This window comes from Tamandua tetradactyla, chromosome 16 (assembly GCF_023851605.1).
Source record: "Tamandua tetradactyla isolate mTamTet1 chromosome 16, mTamTet1.pri, whole genome shotgun sequence".
NCBI lineage: Eukaryota > Metazoa > Chordata > Mammalia > Pilosa > Myrmecophagidae > Tamandua > Tamandua tetradactyla.
Genome location: NC_135342.1, coordinates 53,021,998 through 53,039,652, shown reverse-complemented (window position 1 = coordinate 53,039,652; position 17,655 = coordinate 53,021,998). Strand labels below are relative to the sequence as shown.

Here is a 17,655-nt window from a genome sequence, read left to right as displayed (position 1 = left end):
TGATCCCAAGGGGTTACCTAAGTATACTGTGGATGTTATTGCTAACACATGGATAGGTTGGCACAGTGACCCAGAAACATGAGGGAACCCCAGGGGAGTGGCTGTGAACAACCTTTTCTTTTGTGATTTTCATTTTTCATTATATTTGACATTTTTGAAGCTGAGCTTTTTAAGAAATACCAGTTTTAGTAGAACAGACTAGGGATATATTTCAAGGAAATGTAGTGCAGTCACAAAAAACAAAAAAAAAAACAGTAGAAAACTTCTCATTTGAGATGGGAAATAGTGTAGGTGCAATGTCTTTTATTTTGTCTGTGCACTGTTCTTAAAACTTTCAGAAATAAACAAATAATCAAATTGCATTTACCTTTTGTTTGTTCTGAAACATCTGTGATGTTAGTTGTCAGCCCTGTGTTTGATGTTTCCAACTGCAGAATACATCTGCACACGGTAGAGATATTTCAAACTACTTCTCATTGTATTCTTAAGATGGAATCCTTGCTCTCTTTATTAGTGAAGATAAAGTATATCAGTTGGCAATTCAGTTGTAGTATTGTTTTTCATTCTTCCCAGGATATGGATGTTCTAAAATTTGACAAATAAGAAGATAGTTATTTATCATTAAAAAAAAGGTGGGAAATTCCTTAAGATTTAATATTATACTCAAAGTAAAAGACTGAAACCTTTGCCCTAAGATCAGGAACAAGACACAAATGGCCACCTTCTCTATTTTTATTCAGTATTGTACTAGAAGTTTTAGTCAGAGAAATCAAGTCAAATAAATAAAAATAATCTACATTGGAAAGAAGGAAGGTAAGACTATTTCTATTTACAGCTGATATGATCTTTACACATAGAAAATCCTTAAGAGTCAATAAAAATATTAGAACTAATAACAAAATTCAGTAAAGTCACAAGACAGAAGATCAACACACAAAAATTAGTCATGTATCTGCATGCTAGCAATGAATAATCTGAAAATGAAAGAAAACAATTCCATTTACAAAAGCATCAAAAAGAATAAAATAACTTAGGAATAAATTTAACCAAGGAGATGAAAGGCTTGTACATTGAAAACTACATAACACTGTTTAGAGAAATTAAAGAAGATCTAATAAAATGGAAAGATATCCTATGTTCCTGGGTTGGAAAACAATATTTTTTAAATGACAATACGTCCCAAAGAATCTATAGATTCAATTCAATTCTTATCAAAATTCCTACGGCCTTTTTGTAGAAATGTGAAAGCTGATCCTAAAATTCATATTGAATTTCAAGAGGTCATGAATAGAAAAAAAAAAACCAAGGTATTTTCTCTTGAAAAAGAAGACCAAAGTTGGAGGACTTGCACTTTGTAATTTCAAAACTTACTACAGGGTGGGCCACGGTGGCTCAGCAGGCAAGAATGCTCGCCTGCCATGCCAGAAGACCTGGGTTCGATTCCCGGTGACTGCCCATCTTAAAAAATAAAATTAAATAAATAAAATAAAATAAAGCTTACTACAAAGCTAGAGTAATTAAACAGTGTTGTACTGAAATGAGGATAAACATATAGAATCTAGAAATAAAAATAAACCCATATATCTATGGTCAATAGGTTTTTGACAGTGATGCTAAGACCATTTGTTGGGAAAAGAACAATCTCTTCAACAAACAGTGCTGGCACAGCTGGTTATTCATATGCAACAAAATTAAGCTATTCCTCACCTCACATCATATAGACGTTAACTCAAATTGGATTGAAACCAATATAAGAGATAAAACTATGAAACTATTTAGAAAAAACATGACAGTAAATCTTCACAACTTTGCATTTGTCAATGGATTCTTATGTATGACACCAAAGCAGAAGCAACAAGAGAAAACACACATAAATTCTACTGTACCAAAATGTAAAACTTTGAGCCTCATGGACACTATCAAGAATGTGAAGAGACAATTCACAAAATGAAAGTATTTGCAAATCATATATATGATAAAGATCTAGTATCCCGAATATATAAAGAACTCTCACAATTCAACCACACAAAAATAGACAAACAGCACAATTTAAAAATAGGCAAAGGCTTGATCAAACATTTTTCCAAAGGAGATATAAAAATGGCCAACAAGCACATGAAAAGATGTTTAACATCATTTGTCTTTAGGGACATGCAAACAAAAACCACAATGTGGTATTACCTTTAATGCACTAGGATGGCTATGATAAAAAAAGTGGAAAATAACAAGTATTGGCGAGAATGTGGAGAAACCAGAACCCTCATACATTGCTAGCAGTAATGTAAAATGTGGCAACTGCAGTGAAAAACAGTTTAGTGGTTCCACAACAACCTAAACAGAAATTACCATATGATCCAGCAATCTCACACTTAGGTAATATCCAACAGAATTGAAAACAGGGGTTCCAACAAAAACTTTTACACACAAGGTATTAATAATAACCTATGGACTAGAGCTAACAGTACTATTTTAATATTATTTCATCAATTGTAACAAAGGTACCACACTAATGCAGTGTCAACCACAGGAGGGCTATATAGGAACATTGTATTTTTTACATGACTTTTCTGTAAACCTACAACTTCTCTAATTAAAACAAAAACAACAATTACACAAATATCCACAGTGGTGGTATTTATAATTGCAAGAAGGTGGGAAAAAATAGATGTCCATTAACATACTGAATGGATAAACAAAATGGAATATATCCAAACAATGGAATATTAATCTTACTTTTAATATTATTAATTAATATTAATATTAATTCTTCATGAAAAAGAATGAGGTAGTTACATGCTGCAATGTGGTATAAACTTGAAACATGCTAAATGGAAGATGCCAGACACAACGACCACATACTGTATGATTCCATTTATCACCAGAAAGGGAAAATCCATAGAGACAGAAAGACTTGTGGTTACCATTACCAGGGTTTGGGAGTGGGAGAAATAGGGAGCAACTGCTTACTGGGTATGGGAATAACTTTTGAGGTGATGGAAAAGTTCTGGAACTAGATAGTGTCACTGAATTGTTTCCTTTAAAATGGTTAAAATGGTTAAATTTTATGTTTCATGTATTTTACCACAATAAAAAAGATCAATGGAAAAATGTGGATGGTCTTCAAATGCTGCAAGGGAGTTTCAATGATTTTGGCCCTACAACATGTCTCCTAGAATACAAGGTGCTAATTAACCATTTGATGAGCAACCACTACTCTCTGTGTTCAGAATCTACACATTTCATGGTGTTTGTGTCACCTACAGATATTAGATCCAGGGACTGCTGATCCAGCCTGAGTTGGAGCAGTCAGAGATGACATTCAATGGTAGAAAGTATCTTAGCATCAGTATTTCAGCTGTACAAGAATCCAATGTTTGCTTTTCGCTGTGTCTCAGTGTCTTTCAGTGTTTCTCCTTCAAAGTATCCACTGCCACCACTTAAAGCAGAAGGCTAACGGCACAGAATGGATGACAATTATCCAGGAAACACAGAAAGCATGGTTTAGAGAGCAGTAGAAAGCCTTCCTGAGTTTCCTGGACAATTGTGATTGTCTGAGTATTCTGTGACATCAAGTCCCTCTTTTCAACTGCATTGTGAATTGTCCTTGGTATCTATAGCACTCACTGGAAGAGGCTCACTATTAAAGGTTATGAGCAAGTGCTGAGATAGAGAAACCACAAATAAAAACGTACTCCCACGCAGACAATATTGCTTCTAGAACTACAGTTGCCTCCAGTTTCCAGGCAGACAGCACTCCCCCACCCTCCACCCCCCAAAAGAAGCTTTATGACTTTAACAAATTGGCAAAGGCCAAATGCATGGTAAAAGATTTCATGGCACCTGACCTAAACTGACAACTATTATGTGAGGCCTTAAAAGTCATAATCTTGCCTGCGCCATACATATATGTGTGTTAAAACAAGAAGGAGTTATTATGTATTATTACACACTTGCAAATGAACAGATCAGAAACGTCATTTCAGGAAAGAAATTTAACCTACCTCCTCCACTCACCTGGCCAAGGATAACTGCAGTCAATTCAATTGGTTCCTAAAAATACATATTTTTTTTTTACTTTAATGTCTCTCCTCCCATTATCCTTTATCTTTCTTTATCAATTTTCATGGAATCTTTATCTCCTGCAACAGTAAGGATATGGGAAAAAGGAAGTAAAAAGGAAAGTTTCCAGGTCTTTCAGAGGGAACATGTTCAGGAAAATGGGTTATTTAGATAATGGAGAGGTGGCCAGAGTTGCAGGAGCAGGCACCTGCTATCAGACCAGGGCCGTGTGAACCACAGAAGAACTGTGACTTAGAGCCTAGAAGCCAGGTCCAGCCTAGGAGGGAGAACTACAGAGAGGCTACCAGCACTGTGAAGGGGTAGCCTTCACTTGTGTATGACTCAGAGAGACCAGGAGAAAGGCAGGCAATGCATCAAAGGGCAAAGCAGTTGACCTGCACACATTCACAACGTGTTCTCTCAGCTATCCTCACCTGGTCATCAAATATCGACAAACTATTTGATGTCTTAACTATGTGACTCCTCTATTTCTCCATTTATATATCCCAGGAGCTGGATAATGTTGATGAATCTCACTGACCTCATTTTTGCTTGTATTTTTATTCTGTCCTATGTTAAGCCACTGTATGGTTTTCAAATTACACTGGGGACTGTGCAGATTCCATGGAACCGCTGCAAAGAGCATAACATTTGCTCAGAATAGGTCACTCTCCAAATCTTTCTAACCAGGGCTATTGTTCCTCTTTTTACTAAAAGATAACCACCACCAAGAACAGGAAGCTCATCAGCCTGCTACAAACTCTGTTACAGACATCTGCTCTGAGAACAGGACAAAGACTGCCTAGAAGTATTTGGCCTGAGCCAGTATGAAGCATCAAAACTGCTCTAAGGGGCAGTGCGACAGTAGCTCAGTGACAGAGTTCTCGCCTGCCATGCAGAGACCTGGATTCGATTCCCGGTGCCTGTCCATGCCAAAAAAAAAAAAAACTCTAATAAGCTGAAAGTTAGTCATTTCCCAGGATTGTTTTTACTACCAGAATCCTTAGTCATAAAATAAGGGTAGCCTTCCAGGAGATTATTTCCTTCTCTAACTCTGCTTTTCTGATCTGCTCCTTCTGGGATTCTCTCATTCTTACACTCTAAATTCCTTCTCATCCTCCTCCAGATTTCACAGATTACTTTCTCTTCCTCCTATCTTACATGAAATGAGATCCTCACTCAAGTCCTCTTCAGTGTAGGCCATTTTCCCACAACCAAATGGGTTGGGTTGGGGGATCCCATTTCTGTCTTCCAGACTAAACCATCATTCTTTTCTTCTTTGTAAAAGCTCATCCTGTCATCTCCTAGCAACTGCCCCTCACTCCTTCAGATTTGTCTAAGGTCATAAAAATGGGCTCCTAACCACCATCAGCCCTTCCACCCAATAAATAACCTATCTCTTATTATCCTCCTAGATGATTTTACACCCATAAATATGACCTATTCCAAATCTGGTCTTAAACTGCAAGGGACCTTTCATCCCTCTCCTCACAGACTCTCTTCCCTGCACCCCTCATCCCCATCACTGGCACTTGTCCAGTTGCTTCACACTTATCTGCCACTACACTTTTAGCTGCTGAAGAGAAAGGAAAGTGCCTTACTGTTTCTGTATCCCCGGGGCCTAGTACATTCCCACCACATGGTAGGAACTCCATAATGAAGTGGGTTGGAGTCTTCATTCACTCTTCATTCATTATGTAAACAGAATAAATAGATCAGGTAAGCAGACACCTTATAATAGCTTCTTAACAAGGCTAAATTAATTCTTTGTGTATAACAGTTTGTACTCAGGGGGAAATAAAGTTCATCACTAATTGTTTCTGCCTTCCTAAAATAGTCTTCCTTTTGGTCACAGAAGAATTGATGCACCAGTTGGTGGTTTTTTTTTAAAAAAAAAAAGGGAATATTTCAGACACAACCATCTTACAAGGGGACCTAAAATTGAAAGTAAGAGCTACTTCATATAATCAGTGAGGTCTCTATATTTTCCCCTGGTCACTTCTGTCGATGATGTGTGGGTAGGACTAACCCACTGCATGGATTGTTTTGTTCTGAGCATTTTTTGAAAAATAGTACAAGCTGATGAGTTACAACAAGCCCCTGCTGAGCACACTGCTTGCTGGTGTTCCCACAAATGGTGCTTGTCAAGGGTCACTAACATTTTGGCAACGGTAGTCGAACAATAACACCTCTTCTGAGTTGAAGTACAGAAAAAGTGGCATTTCCAGGAAATAGAAATGGTGCTGTTTTGTCAGTGTGCATTTGTGCCTGTGGGGGGCCAAAGGAAGAGACAGGGTTGACATCCAGTGTATTTCTTTTGTTTCAGTTACCAAAGCAAAGACACATGATTTGATTTAAGCCTTACAGCAGCCCAATGAAATAGGTGCAATCATTATCTTAACACTATTTTACAGACAAAGACACTGATATACAAATTAAGTATTTCTATACATGAGTAATGAATAATCTGAAGAAGATGTCAAGAAAAAATTTCCATTTACAATAATAACATACCTAGGAATAAACTTACCAAGGATGTAAAGGACTTTTTAGTGAGAAAGTATAAAACACATCGTGTTTAGAAACACAAGTTTTACATGTTGATCTTGTGCTTGGTCACTTGGGTGAATTTTGTTTATTAGCCCTGGTAGTTTTATTGTGGATGTTTCAGGATTTTTTATATGTAGGATCATGTCAACTGCAAATAGGGAAAGTTGTGTTCCTTCCTTTCCAATTTGGATGACTTTCATTTCTTTTTACTGTTTAATTGCTCTGGCATTGTAATGGATGGAGTTTCCAGTAATAACAGTAGGCCTGGTGATGACAAATACCCACAGCTTTTATTTATCTAGTAATGTCTTACTCTTGCCCTCATTTTTAGAAGACAGTCTCACAGACATAAAAGTTTTGTTTCTCAATTTTTTCTTTCAGCGATCATTCCACTGCCTTCTTGCCAGCACGGTGTCTGATTTGAAACTGAAATTTAATCCTATTGTGACTCCCTTGTATATAACATGTTGCTTTTCCTTTGCAGCTTTCAGAACTCTTTCACCATTGGTTTTCAGCTGGTGTCTGGGTATGTTTCTCTTCAGATTTATACTACTTGGGGTTTGTTGGACTTCTAGAGTGTGCATATTCACGCCTTCCATAAATATGGGAAGTTTCAGCCATTCCTTTTTGAATATTTGTTCTGTCCCTTTCTCTCTTTCTTCTCCTTCCAGGACTCCCATATGCATACATTGGCATACTTGATGATGTCCAACAGATTCTTAGGTTCTTTTCACTTTTTGATATCCTTTTTTCTTTCTCCTCCTCAGTATAAATCATTTCAATTTTCTTATTCTTGAGTTCATTAATTATTTTGCCAGGTCCAATATTCTGTTGTACCACTCTAGGTAATTTTTCATTTCAGTTATGTCATCTTCAAATTCAGTCCTTCTGTTTAGTTACTTTTCAAAATTCTATCTCTTTATTGATATTCTCATACTGGCCATACATTGTCTTCCTAATAACCTTGAGTTTTTTCTCTGTATTTTCCTTTAACTCCTTGAGAATATTGAGTCTCAATTTTTTAAAAGTCTTTGGTATGTCCACATTTATATCTGGTCACTCTTATTGGTGGTTTCTGGATTTTGACCATGTTCCTCTGGATAGGCCATAATTTCCTGTTTCTTTGTCTGTCTTAAATATTTTAATATGCTAAAGTGTTAATTCTGTGTTTCAGTTGCTGAGCTCTCCATTCCTGAAGTTTGTATTCAACTAGTGATGTGAGAGATACCTTTAAGTGTCAGGAGCTAACAAAAACAAAGAAACTGACTCAGATAACACTTTTCACAGTCTTTGAAAATTGACTCCGCATGAGCCATTGTGCTCCTTCACAGTGTGCTCCCATCACCAAGGCCCGACCACGGCAGATGTCAAGTGCAGGGTCCTCTCCTTCTTTTCTGATCCTGACTCTTATCTCGGGCTTTTGTTTGCTCATCTCTTTGGGAATGCCGCCATTTACAGGAATTGAATGCCCCTCTACTCCCTAGGAAACAGAATTTCACTCCTGTGCCAGTTTGAAACTGTTGTGTACCCCAGAAAAGCCATGTTCTTTAGTCCTTGTCAATATTGTTGGGTGGGGTCTTTTTTATTAAGTTGTTTCTGTGGAGATGTGTCTCCACCCATTCAAGGTGGGGTGGTTGCTTTCTGAAGTCCTTTAAGGGGGAACCATTTTGGATATAATTTTAGTACCCATACAGCCAGAGAACTTTGGAGATACAGAAGGAAAACGCCCCTGTGGAAGTATTATGAAATAGCAAAGAGAGAAAGCTAGCAGACATCTCCATGTACATTCCCATTTGACAGAGGTGTACAGAAGCCAAAGAACCCAGGAGATGCCAACCACCGGCCTTTTCAGCTGACAAAGATGTTCTGTGCAGCATCATCAGCCTTTCTTGAAAGGAGGTAACCTCTGGTTGGTGCCTTATTTGGACATTTTCATGGCCTCAGAACTGTAAACTTGCAAGTTAATAAATTTCCTTTTAAAAATCTGTTCCATTTCTGGTATATCGCATTCTGGCAACTTTAACAAACCCAAATAACTCCCTCCTGGGATCGTTGTTGCATGATTTAAAGTGGGTAATCCTTTGCCCCTGTCTGCTGTGACTTAATTGTTTCTTATACTGCTTTAGCTATCCATAAGCTGCTTTCACCTGCACAGGAAGTTCTGGAGGGCAAACCCAAGATGAGTTCCCTGGTTCAGATATTCAGGTTGTCACTTGATACATTTGCAACTGACATACAGCCACTCCAGTGTGTGCTTAGGGGTTGCTCTGATCCCTCTGGAATAGGGCTAGGAACCCATAATGGGAGGGCAGGCTGGGTCCACCCTGTACTAGGTGTGGGGTGGGTGAAAGGCCAGCAAGTATACTGTGAGCTTCTCTTACTATTTGCAGCTGCATTTTTTTTTATTTGGCACTCACCCAGTTATTGCAATCTTTAACTTTTTTCTAGAGTTTTGAGGAAGATGGCTTTGCTAAGTTTTTCTCATTGTTCAAAGATTCTGTAGGGGAGTGGCCCTCTGGAGTCTCTTACACCGCCATCTTGATTGCCCAAACTCCAACTTCTTTATTTTTAACTTGAACCATCTTGTTTGAAACATTCTGCTCACTCTGATTTATTTAGATGAAGTTACAAAATCTATTATTTTTCTTGATCCCCAGAGAGATCTTAACACCAGAGCGGTAAAATAGGTCTTCCACTTGTTTTCTTTTAGGTAGAACCCTCAGGGTGTCAACATACTTCCAGTTTATTTAATCTCATATCAGTGATAGCCAAAGTCACTTTCAAACATGAGATTCCCAGAGATTCTATAATCAACAGCTTCAGCTTTCTCCTGTGAAATATAGAGAAGGAGTTCTAAACACAGAGAATTTCAAAAGTCAGTTTTTGATATTTGGAAATGGAACAATGCCTACCTTTGGGTTGAATACCTATCGTATTCTCTAGGTACTGTGATGGACACTTTAGAAATAATATCCCATTTATTCTTTGCAAATACTGTATGTCCCACCCAGATAGGCAAATGATCAGAATCTTTAATAACACCCTGTCTGCTTACAAGTTCTTCTAAACGCTTGAATAAAATATTTTCTCACATTGTCTCTAGCAATCTTTCCAGATTCTACCTCATGGGATAATTTAATACATTTCCTGATGACCTTTTCAGATCTTTCTTTCTGGTACAATACTTTATTAAAACATTAATAAAACTTAATGTTTTATTCTATGCAGTCCATCACACACTCAATAACTCCCTATTCATTGACTCATTCATTCATTCATTTATATAATATTTGATTCCACACTCTGCATCAGACACTGCACTAGGTATTGAGGATATAAAATTGTGCAAAAACACATATGCACTTTCTCCTTTTGAAGTGACAATCTAGTAGGAGACATGTGCTATCCAAAGAATCATAAAAATAAAGTCAAAATTGCAATTATAATTAATGCTATAAGGGAAAAGTTTATGGTGAAATGAGAGCAAATTAAAGGATAGCTGGAATTTCCACTACGGGTAGTGGTAGTTTAGCCTGCAACTAATAAAGCTCTGAACATCTGCTTGAAGACATGAGAACAATGAAAGCACCAAGACTTGAGGGACCAAGATCCTAAAGCAAAGAAAAATTCACTAAGATAAGCCCAAATTCTATTCTGTTTTTTCCTCTTGAGGTATTCACTGATCTATATGGGCTCAGGCCAAGAAAAGCTTAGCAGAATTCAGATCCAAGAGCTTAAAGAGCTGACAGAGCACCCTCAAAGTAATGGAGATAGAAAACATGGTTGTTGGGTCTCATCAAGGAAGAAAGGTTTGTAAACTACCTCAGGCTTTCAGTTAAGGCCCTTAAAAGAATATTACTGTGAAGTAAGGGAATTTTTAAAAGGCCAGATCCTGCAGAAACTGAAACCCAGCCTGGAGAAAACCCAACCCCTGATGGACTAAGTGATCTTCCTCCACTCTAACTGTCAGAAGCTAAAGGCTCACCCAGAGCCTTTTTCATGGTCAATAACCAGTGTTCAATGAAACATTAATAGACATCCAAGCGAGACCACTAAGAGAAAAAACTGACCATGGCAAGAGACTCACAGTTGATTCAGATATTGGAATTATCAGACACAGACTTTAAAATAACTGTAATTAATGACTTTGAAAAGAAATGACAAGATGAAGACTATCCAAGAATTGGCATCCCTGAAAGTATCAAATGAACGTTCTGTAGGTAAACATACAGATATTTAAAAATATTACACTAATAGATGTATAATTAAAGATCAAAACGGGAAAGAGGGAGGATGTACAGAAACAATTTTAAAGAAATAATGGATAGGAATTTTCCAAATCAATGAATAATATCAAGCACTACAAATTTCAAGAGGATAAGTACACAGAAAACCACAACACATCTGAATAAAACTGATGGCGGCAGATGATAAAGAGAAAAATCTTAAAAACAGTAAGGAAAAAAAGTATTGGTCCTTCAAGGGAATTTAACAAAGATATAAAGACTAAAGTCTTATTTCTCATCAGAAATATTGGTGTTTTCAAAGTGCTAAAATAAAAACTACTCACAATAGCCAAAATTTTCAAATACCTAATCAACAAAAGAAAGGATAGATAAATTATATATTTTCTCACATACAGCACATAGCAATTAAAATGAATTACTTCTGTATACACCAGCACAGATGAATCTCACAAACAGTTAAAAGAAAAAAAAGCTAGTCCCAAGTGAATACTGCATGATTTCATTTTCATAAAAAGCCCAAAAACAAACAATATTGTCTTTCTTGATCTGGGTTTAGGTAAATTTTTTGAGCTATATAATAGTGATTTGCGCACTTTTTATAATTGTATTATAATTCAATTACTTAGTTCAGATAAAAACAACAAGCATTGGAGTAAAAGCTCTTCTCATATTGAACTTTGCTCCTCGATCAGCGCTCTGACAAATAGGATGTGCAATCTACATAATTATTTTGAGCAGGGCAGAGTTTAAACTAATTTTCCTATAGTACTGTCCTTTTTCCAGGAAACAGCTCCACCAAGGAAATGTGAAATGCCACCAATGCCATATTCTTATATAATCATGCAAAAGTACCTGAACAAGTTTCTAAAAGTCTAATACCAATAATGTGCTCTTTTCACACTCCTCCTTTTACTCTTTCATCCACTATTGCCTTCCACTCTGACAATTGCTGAACATAATGGAGAATTATAAATTAAACTCATGGGTTCTGAAGCAAACATTATGCAAGTTTATCTCCAGAGGAAATATATTCCTCAAATTCAAAGGCAAAGTTTCTCTTTGTTAAGTTTCAATGGAATGAATACAGGGGAAATTATGTGATATCTGTGTTATCTTATATAAAAGAAAAAGAAATATAAGAAACTTTATTCTTTAGCCAGAAAGTATGCATTTTAATTAAATAGAAAGTTTCCCATTATTATACTTTGAAGTTATCGTTTAATTTAAAAACATTGGAGAATAAGAAATTCTCCAACAAATATAAAATATGTGGTAATCTAAAACTGGAATGTTAATTACTACCAAATCGCATGACCCTGGCTGTATTTAAAATATAAGCGTATATTTATAGGGAGCTATCCATGAGACAATCTTGAAACCAAAAAGCAAGCAAAATATTTTTTAAAGCCTCTTACATCACTCATTCATTGCAGTGTTCGAACAAAAGGCAGACCCCGGGAGAGCACACACCCATGCTGTCTGCACAGGGCTCTCTACCCAAGGAATTGTAAGCCCGTACCCAGGGCGTGCTGCATCCCCTCTCTGTAAATCGAGTATCTCTTTATAGCTAAAAATAAGGAACAAGGATGTATATTGGTCCCAACATCATCTTCCTTGGATGAAATGGAATTTTGTCTTCTGGAAACGTTTGGCTGTGTAGGAATTTCAACCCAAAGCTGACTTCTTCTTTCTTACAAGTTGTGGAGAAGCAACTGATTCACATGCTCTCATCTGCCAAAGAAGAAGTGCAGCTGACGTATCTGCCAGAAGTATAAATAGAACTCATAAAAAGAAATCAGTAGTCGCCCAGCTAGAAGCCTGTGACACCCAACCGCTAAAAGCTGGTCACTTGCAGCTCTTCTGCAGCCACCTTCCTGTGGATCGACAATCCCCACTGATGACTGGGCAGCAGGGCCAGAGAAGGGACCGTGTGGGAGGCCCAGACAGCCCGTCTGGAGCACCCTGATTACAGCTAACTTACGTCGTCTCTGCTCCAACAGTGCCCTTTTGGTTAAATGTAATAAATCTCCTCCTCTTTAAGTGACAGGGAGCCAGAATTGTTATTTTTATTTCCAGCGATGTAAAACAGGGAGAAATCAACCCCACCTAAAATGAGGAGAGCAATGATTCTGAAAAGAAACTCTCAAATAGCTACCTACTTAAACAAAGCTATAAACCAAACTGTTAGCACTGGTTTTTGCTACATGTTCATCTTGGAGGTGATTTTAATTCCTTCTGCATTAACATATATTCAGTAAATTGCCTACAGTTTACAAATCCCTTTCTACAATTCATTATTTTAATATTAGAAAATGAAAAGCCAATAAAAGGGTTTGGGCTTTTACTAGCCAGGCCTTAATAATATTTTAAATGATTTTTATACTTGAAATGTTTTCTGCATTCTCTCTAGAGATAATTTTTCCTTCCTCACCAGATATGGGAGGGTGGGATATTTTGATAGCGCATACATCAAGCAGGTGACACCTGTAGATCAAAAATGAGCCTGGTTTCACCGAGATAAAGCGTGCATCTGACTCATGACATTTCTCAGGGTTTCTCATGGAACCTGAAAGACAGAATTACTACTTTTGCTTTCAGCAATCTAAAGCAGGGATAAACCAACCCCACCTAAAATGGGGAAAGCAATGATTTTGTTATCATTTCCCACAATTTAATAGTATTTTCTGCTCAACTTTAACAGGTATTTAGTAAAGAAAACCAATGTTTGTTTGGTAGTTCCCAACTTCAGTGAAAACTTATTTTTTTGTTTAAAGTCCCACAACAATGCAAAGCACATATTTTTACTTTTCCCATTTTATAGATGGAATACTGAGAATTTCAAAGTAATCGCACAGTTAAAACAGGTAGCAGCTCTAGAATTTTATTTCATGTCTCTATGTTTTGAAACTTGGACTCTTCTTCAATCCATCATATTCCTCCCTGTTGAGAACTGTCTGTCTCTAGGACTTAGGTATTCTCTTTGTTTTTGCAAATCAACCAGCTCAGTCTCTCTGGTTAAAAGTATTATATTAATAGTGCCTTTCTAAATTCAGCCATTAAAAGTTCTGAAATTAGGAACAATACAGAGATTAGCATGGCCCCTGCACAAGGATAACACACAAATTCGTGACGCATTCCATATTTTTAAAAAGAAAAAATCAAGTTCCGAAATTATACCTTATCTCACCCGTCTACCTAAGACAGGGTTTTTCAGCCTTGGCTCTCCTGACATTTGGGGCAAGATACTTACAATTTTGTTTTTGGAGGTGGAGATGGGGAGCAGTACAGTGCCATCTGGGGCGTTGTAGGATATTTAGCAGCATATCTGGCCTCTACCTACCAGATGCCAATAACAACTCTCAAGTTACGACAGTCAAAAGTGCCCGCAGACATTGCCAAATGTCCCCTGGAGGACACCAGCTGAGAACTTCCGGCCTAAGGAATCCAACCAACACTTGCAACTTCAAACGAGTTTAAACAAAGTCACTCCACATATCGTAAAGGGATCTTTCTCTTAGTTGTAAACCATTAAAGGACTCAGACTCTTCGGTATGACAAGCTATGACTTTCTAATAGTATTCTCTAAGAAAGTGAACAGACCTCACATTGCCCGTTTGTAGTTGCCATTTGTAAGCATTATCAGGTCATTTCACAGCACACTTCCTTTCATGTTGAGCACAGGTGCTCTGAGACAGATTCCATCTTAAAAACAGACAGGACTGGATTTTAAACCCATCTCTTAGCATTTATTAGTTACGCAGTTGTGAGGGAGTTAAAATCTCTGGAGTTTTCTTATGAGCAAAATGGCTTCAAAAAACTATTAAGATTCAAAGAGCGGTGCAACACGCTAAAGAAAACGTGATAAACAGACCTATAAACGGACATTTCTGTGACCTTCAGCCAGGAACAAACCCTCTGTGACTCAGGTTCCTCATCTGTCAACTGGTAGGTGAGACTTTAACAGCACCTGGAAGTTACTGCCGAGTTCACCCCAGGAGGGATGAGTAATCACAGAGTTTTATTTTCGCCTTTGATCTTTTCACTATAGTACGCTGGCCTCCACAGTGCTTCTCCTACCCTCCTGACACCTGGACACCGGCCACTCCCTCTGCCTATAACACTCTCCAGAAATTCGCAGGACTCATTCCCTCTGCAACTTCAAATCTTTGATCAAGTATCACCTTCTCATTAGACTTTCCCAGAATAAGCTGTTTTATTTTTATTTATTTATTTATTTATTTGTTAATTTATTTTTGCATGGGCAGGCACCAGGAATTGAACCCAGGTCTCTGGCATGGCAGACGAGAACTCTGCCTGCTAAGCCACAGTGGCCCACCCAGAATAAGCTGTTTTAAAATATCCTTCCAGCCCTAGGGGTGCAAGGGAGGTTCAGCAGTAGAATTCTCGCCTACCATGCTGGAGGTCTGGTTTCGATTCCCAGCCCCATGCAATTCCCCCCAAAAAGCAAACAAAAGAAAGAAAACAGGCAAACAAAAATTCAACAAATGGTGCTGCAATCACATGGAAGAAGAATGCAATGTGACTCTTGCCATACAGCATATAAAAAAAAAACCTCCAAGAGTACACTCTTTTCCCATTGCCCTTATTTTATAATAATTCTATTTTATTAATATTATCATAAGAACAGTGTGTATTTTATTTTTCTTGTCTTTTGTCACCCCTGGAAGGTAAGTTTCATGAGGACAAGAATTGCATCTTTCATTTAACTCAGTGCCAAGAAAAGTACCCGGCTCCCATTAGAAATAGGTGGAACGACTGAATAAAATAGGGAGGCAATTCAGAGTGACATCTGCTCCAACTCTGATTCTGACAAAGCGGATCTCATTTTTCTTAATTTATATTCTGGGGACCCATGTACAAATTTTTGTAGTCATATTTAGGCTCTTCCTCCTAATAGTGTAAAAAAAAGTGGTCTTGGAAATATTCATTATTTACGTTTTCATGGTTGAACTTGGTTTGGTTAAATAAATATAAAAAATATTATACGTTATTGTTTCCAAGATATTCGTTTTGCTTTTTAGTAGCAGGAAACTTTTATAGATAAAGTATTCTATATTAAACACATATTGGAAAATAGATAAAGTTATATTTTATTAGTGCACATTTATTTTATAAGTTCAAAGGTATAATAGTACAAAGTCAGTCCATGAGAATAATGAGACAATTTTGATGAGTAAAATCATTTTAAATCAGGAATTAAACATGGGAATTACAGTCTTCTGTTAGTCTCAGCTAATTTATTTCCACCATTTATATTTTTGATTTCACAATATTCAACAGACCTTGAATCACCTAAATAAGTAGTTGCAAATGGTAATATTTATTAAGAGCTCATTTACTATCTCAGGATACTTCTAAATGTCTACAAAGGCATGATGGCAGAATAGTAGAAAATGTGCTGCAGTGTTTAAAAACTATAAATCTTTTACAACTCATTGCATTATTGCATTTCTAATGACAAATAAGATATGAAGCCTGCACAAGATTGAAATAAAATGATAATGAAGATTCAAGTCTCAAAATAATGGAAAGAGCAGCAAACTAAAAAGGGATTTCTAACCGGGAAAAAAAAGGTATTGACTAGAGATGGGGACTGGGAGGGCTGGAGGCAGGAGAAGGTGCTTTCAATCACAATGCTTTCTGCACCGGGGAGATTCAAAGAGGGTCCTTAGCTGCAGCCTCCCTTAGAGGGAAGGGTAATCAGTGAAAATAAGGTGGATACTGATAACTAGACTCTCAAGCTCTTTAATTTTTGTCATAGAGTTTGGCATGGCCTGAGCCTAAGTGAAAGATTCAATCAACAGAGCTTTAAAAATAGGTGTATACACTCTCATACCCTGTTTATATACGTATGTATGTATACAGATATGTATGTATACAGTGAGTAGATGTGGTATGTTTATATATATGTGCATATGAATATATGTGTATATGTATATACACAAATATTAGAACCATATATCTTTTAAACCCTGTTTTAGTGGTAATTGAAGCATCCATATCCCTTTACAGACAAATATCCACAATCCCTGTTATATTGGCGGGGGAAATATTTAAATATTCGAGTCAGCTTGTGAAAGGGTATTCCCTTGATGCTAAATTTTATGGCTTGTTTTCACTTTACTTAATGTGCAGATTGACCATAATCTTGAAGATTATATTATGCCTAAAACATGATTTTTCAGTTACTCGCTTGCCTCATGTCCCTCGAAGAATGAGTTGAGATTTAGTGTTATAAGTAATTATGAGTTTCAGACATTATGTTTATGAAATAATGGGACATATATCTCATCCCATTTTATATACTGATCAGTGAATGGAGAACATATAGCTTTTATCAGTTGACAATGGCAGCTAGTGACTTAGATTTCATTTTCACTCATCCTCCAGGTAATAAAAAATAATGAATACATCACTATACTTTACTGTCTTAGTAAATGTTTCATGCAGTTAAAGAGTTATAAAGTCAAAATGAAATGTTAATGGCAGAGAAAGAAATGGCACAGTATTAGATACAGAAAGGGTTTTTTTGGTTTTTTTTTTAATCACTTATGAGTAAAAGATAAGACACTTCTACTTTGATCTAACTAGTCTAAGAGTCAGGAAACTACAGCCCATGGGCCGAATCTGTCTGTATAAATAAAGTTTTATTGGAACATAGCCACTCATCCCTTTATGTATGGTCTATGAGTGCTTTGATGCTACAATGAGAGAACAGAGTCATGTGACAGGGACAGTACTGCCCACGAACCGTAAAGTATTTATCATCTGACCTTTT

General features: G+C 37.0%; 1 long non-coding RNA gene and 1 other non-coding gene across 2 annotated transcripts in view; one reads left to right on the top strand and one right to left on the bottom strand.

The window, feature by feature from the left end:
- Window positions 1–502: 502 nt before the first annotated feature.
- The window catches only part of LOC143660330 (uncharacterized), a 38,369-nt gene continuing 21,216 nt past the window's right edge, over window positions 503–17,655 (bottom strand). The window contains exons 3-4 of the long non-coding RNA XR_013163959.1: window positions 4,015–4,139; window positions 503–585 (exon numbers count right to left, since the gene is read on the bottom strand). This is a non-coding gene — a long non-coding RNA (uncharacterized LOC143660330). The remainder of the gene's footprint in view (window positions 586–4,014; window positions 4,140–17,655) is intronic.
- LOC143660445 (U6 spliceosomal RNA) lies at window positions 13,899–14,002 on the top strand. Its single transcript, XR_013164046.1, has one exon. It is a non-coding gene; the product is annotated as a U6 spliceosomal RNA (small nuclear RNA).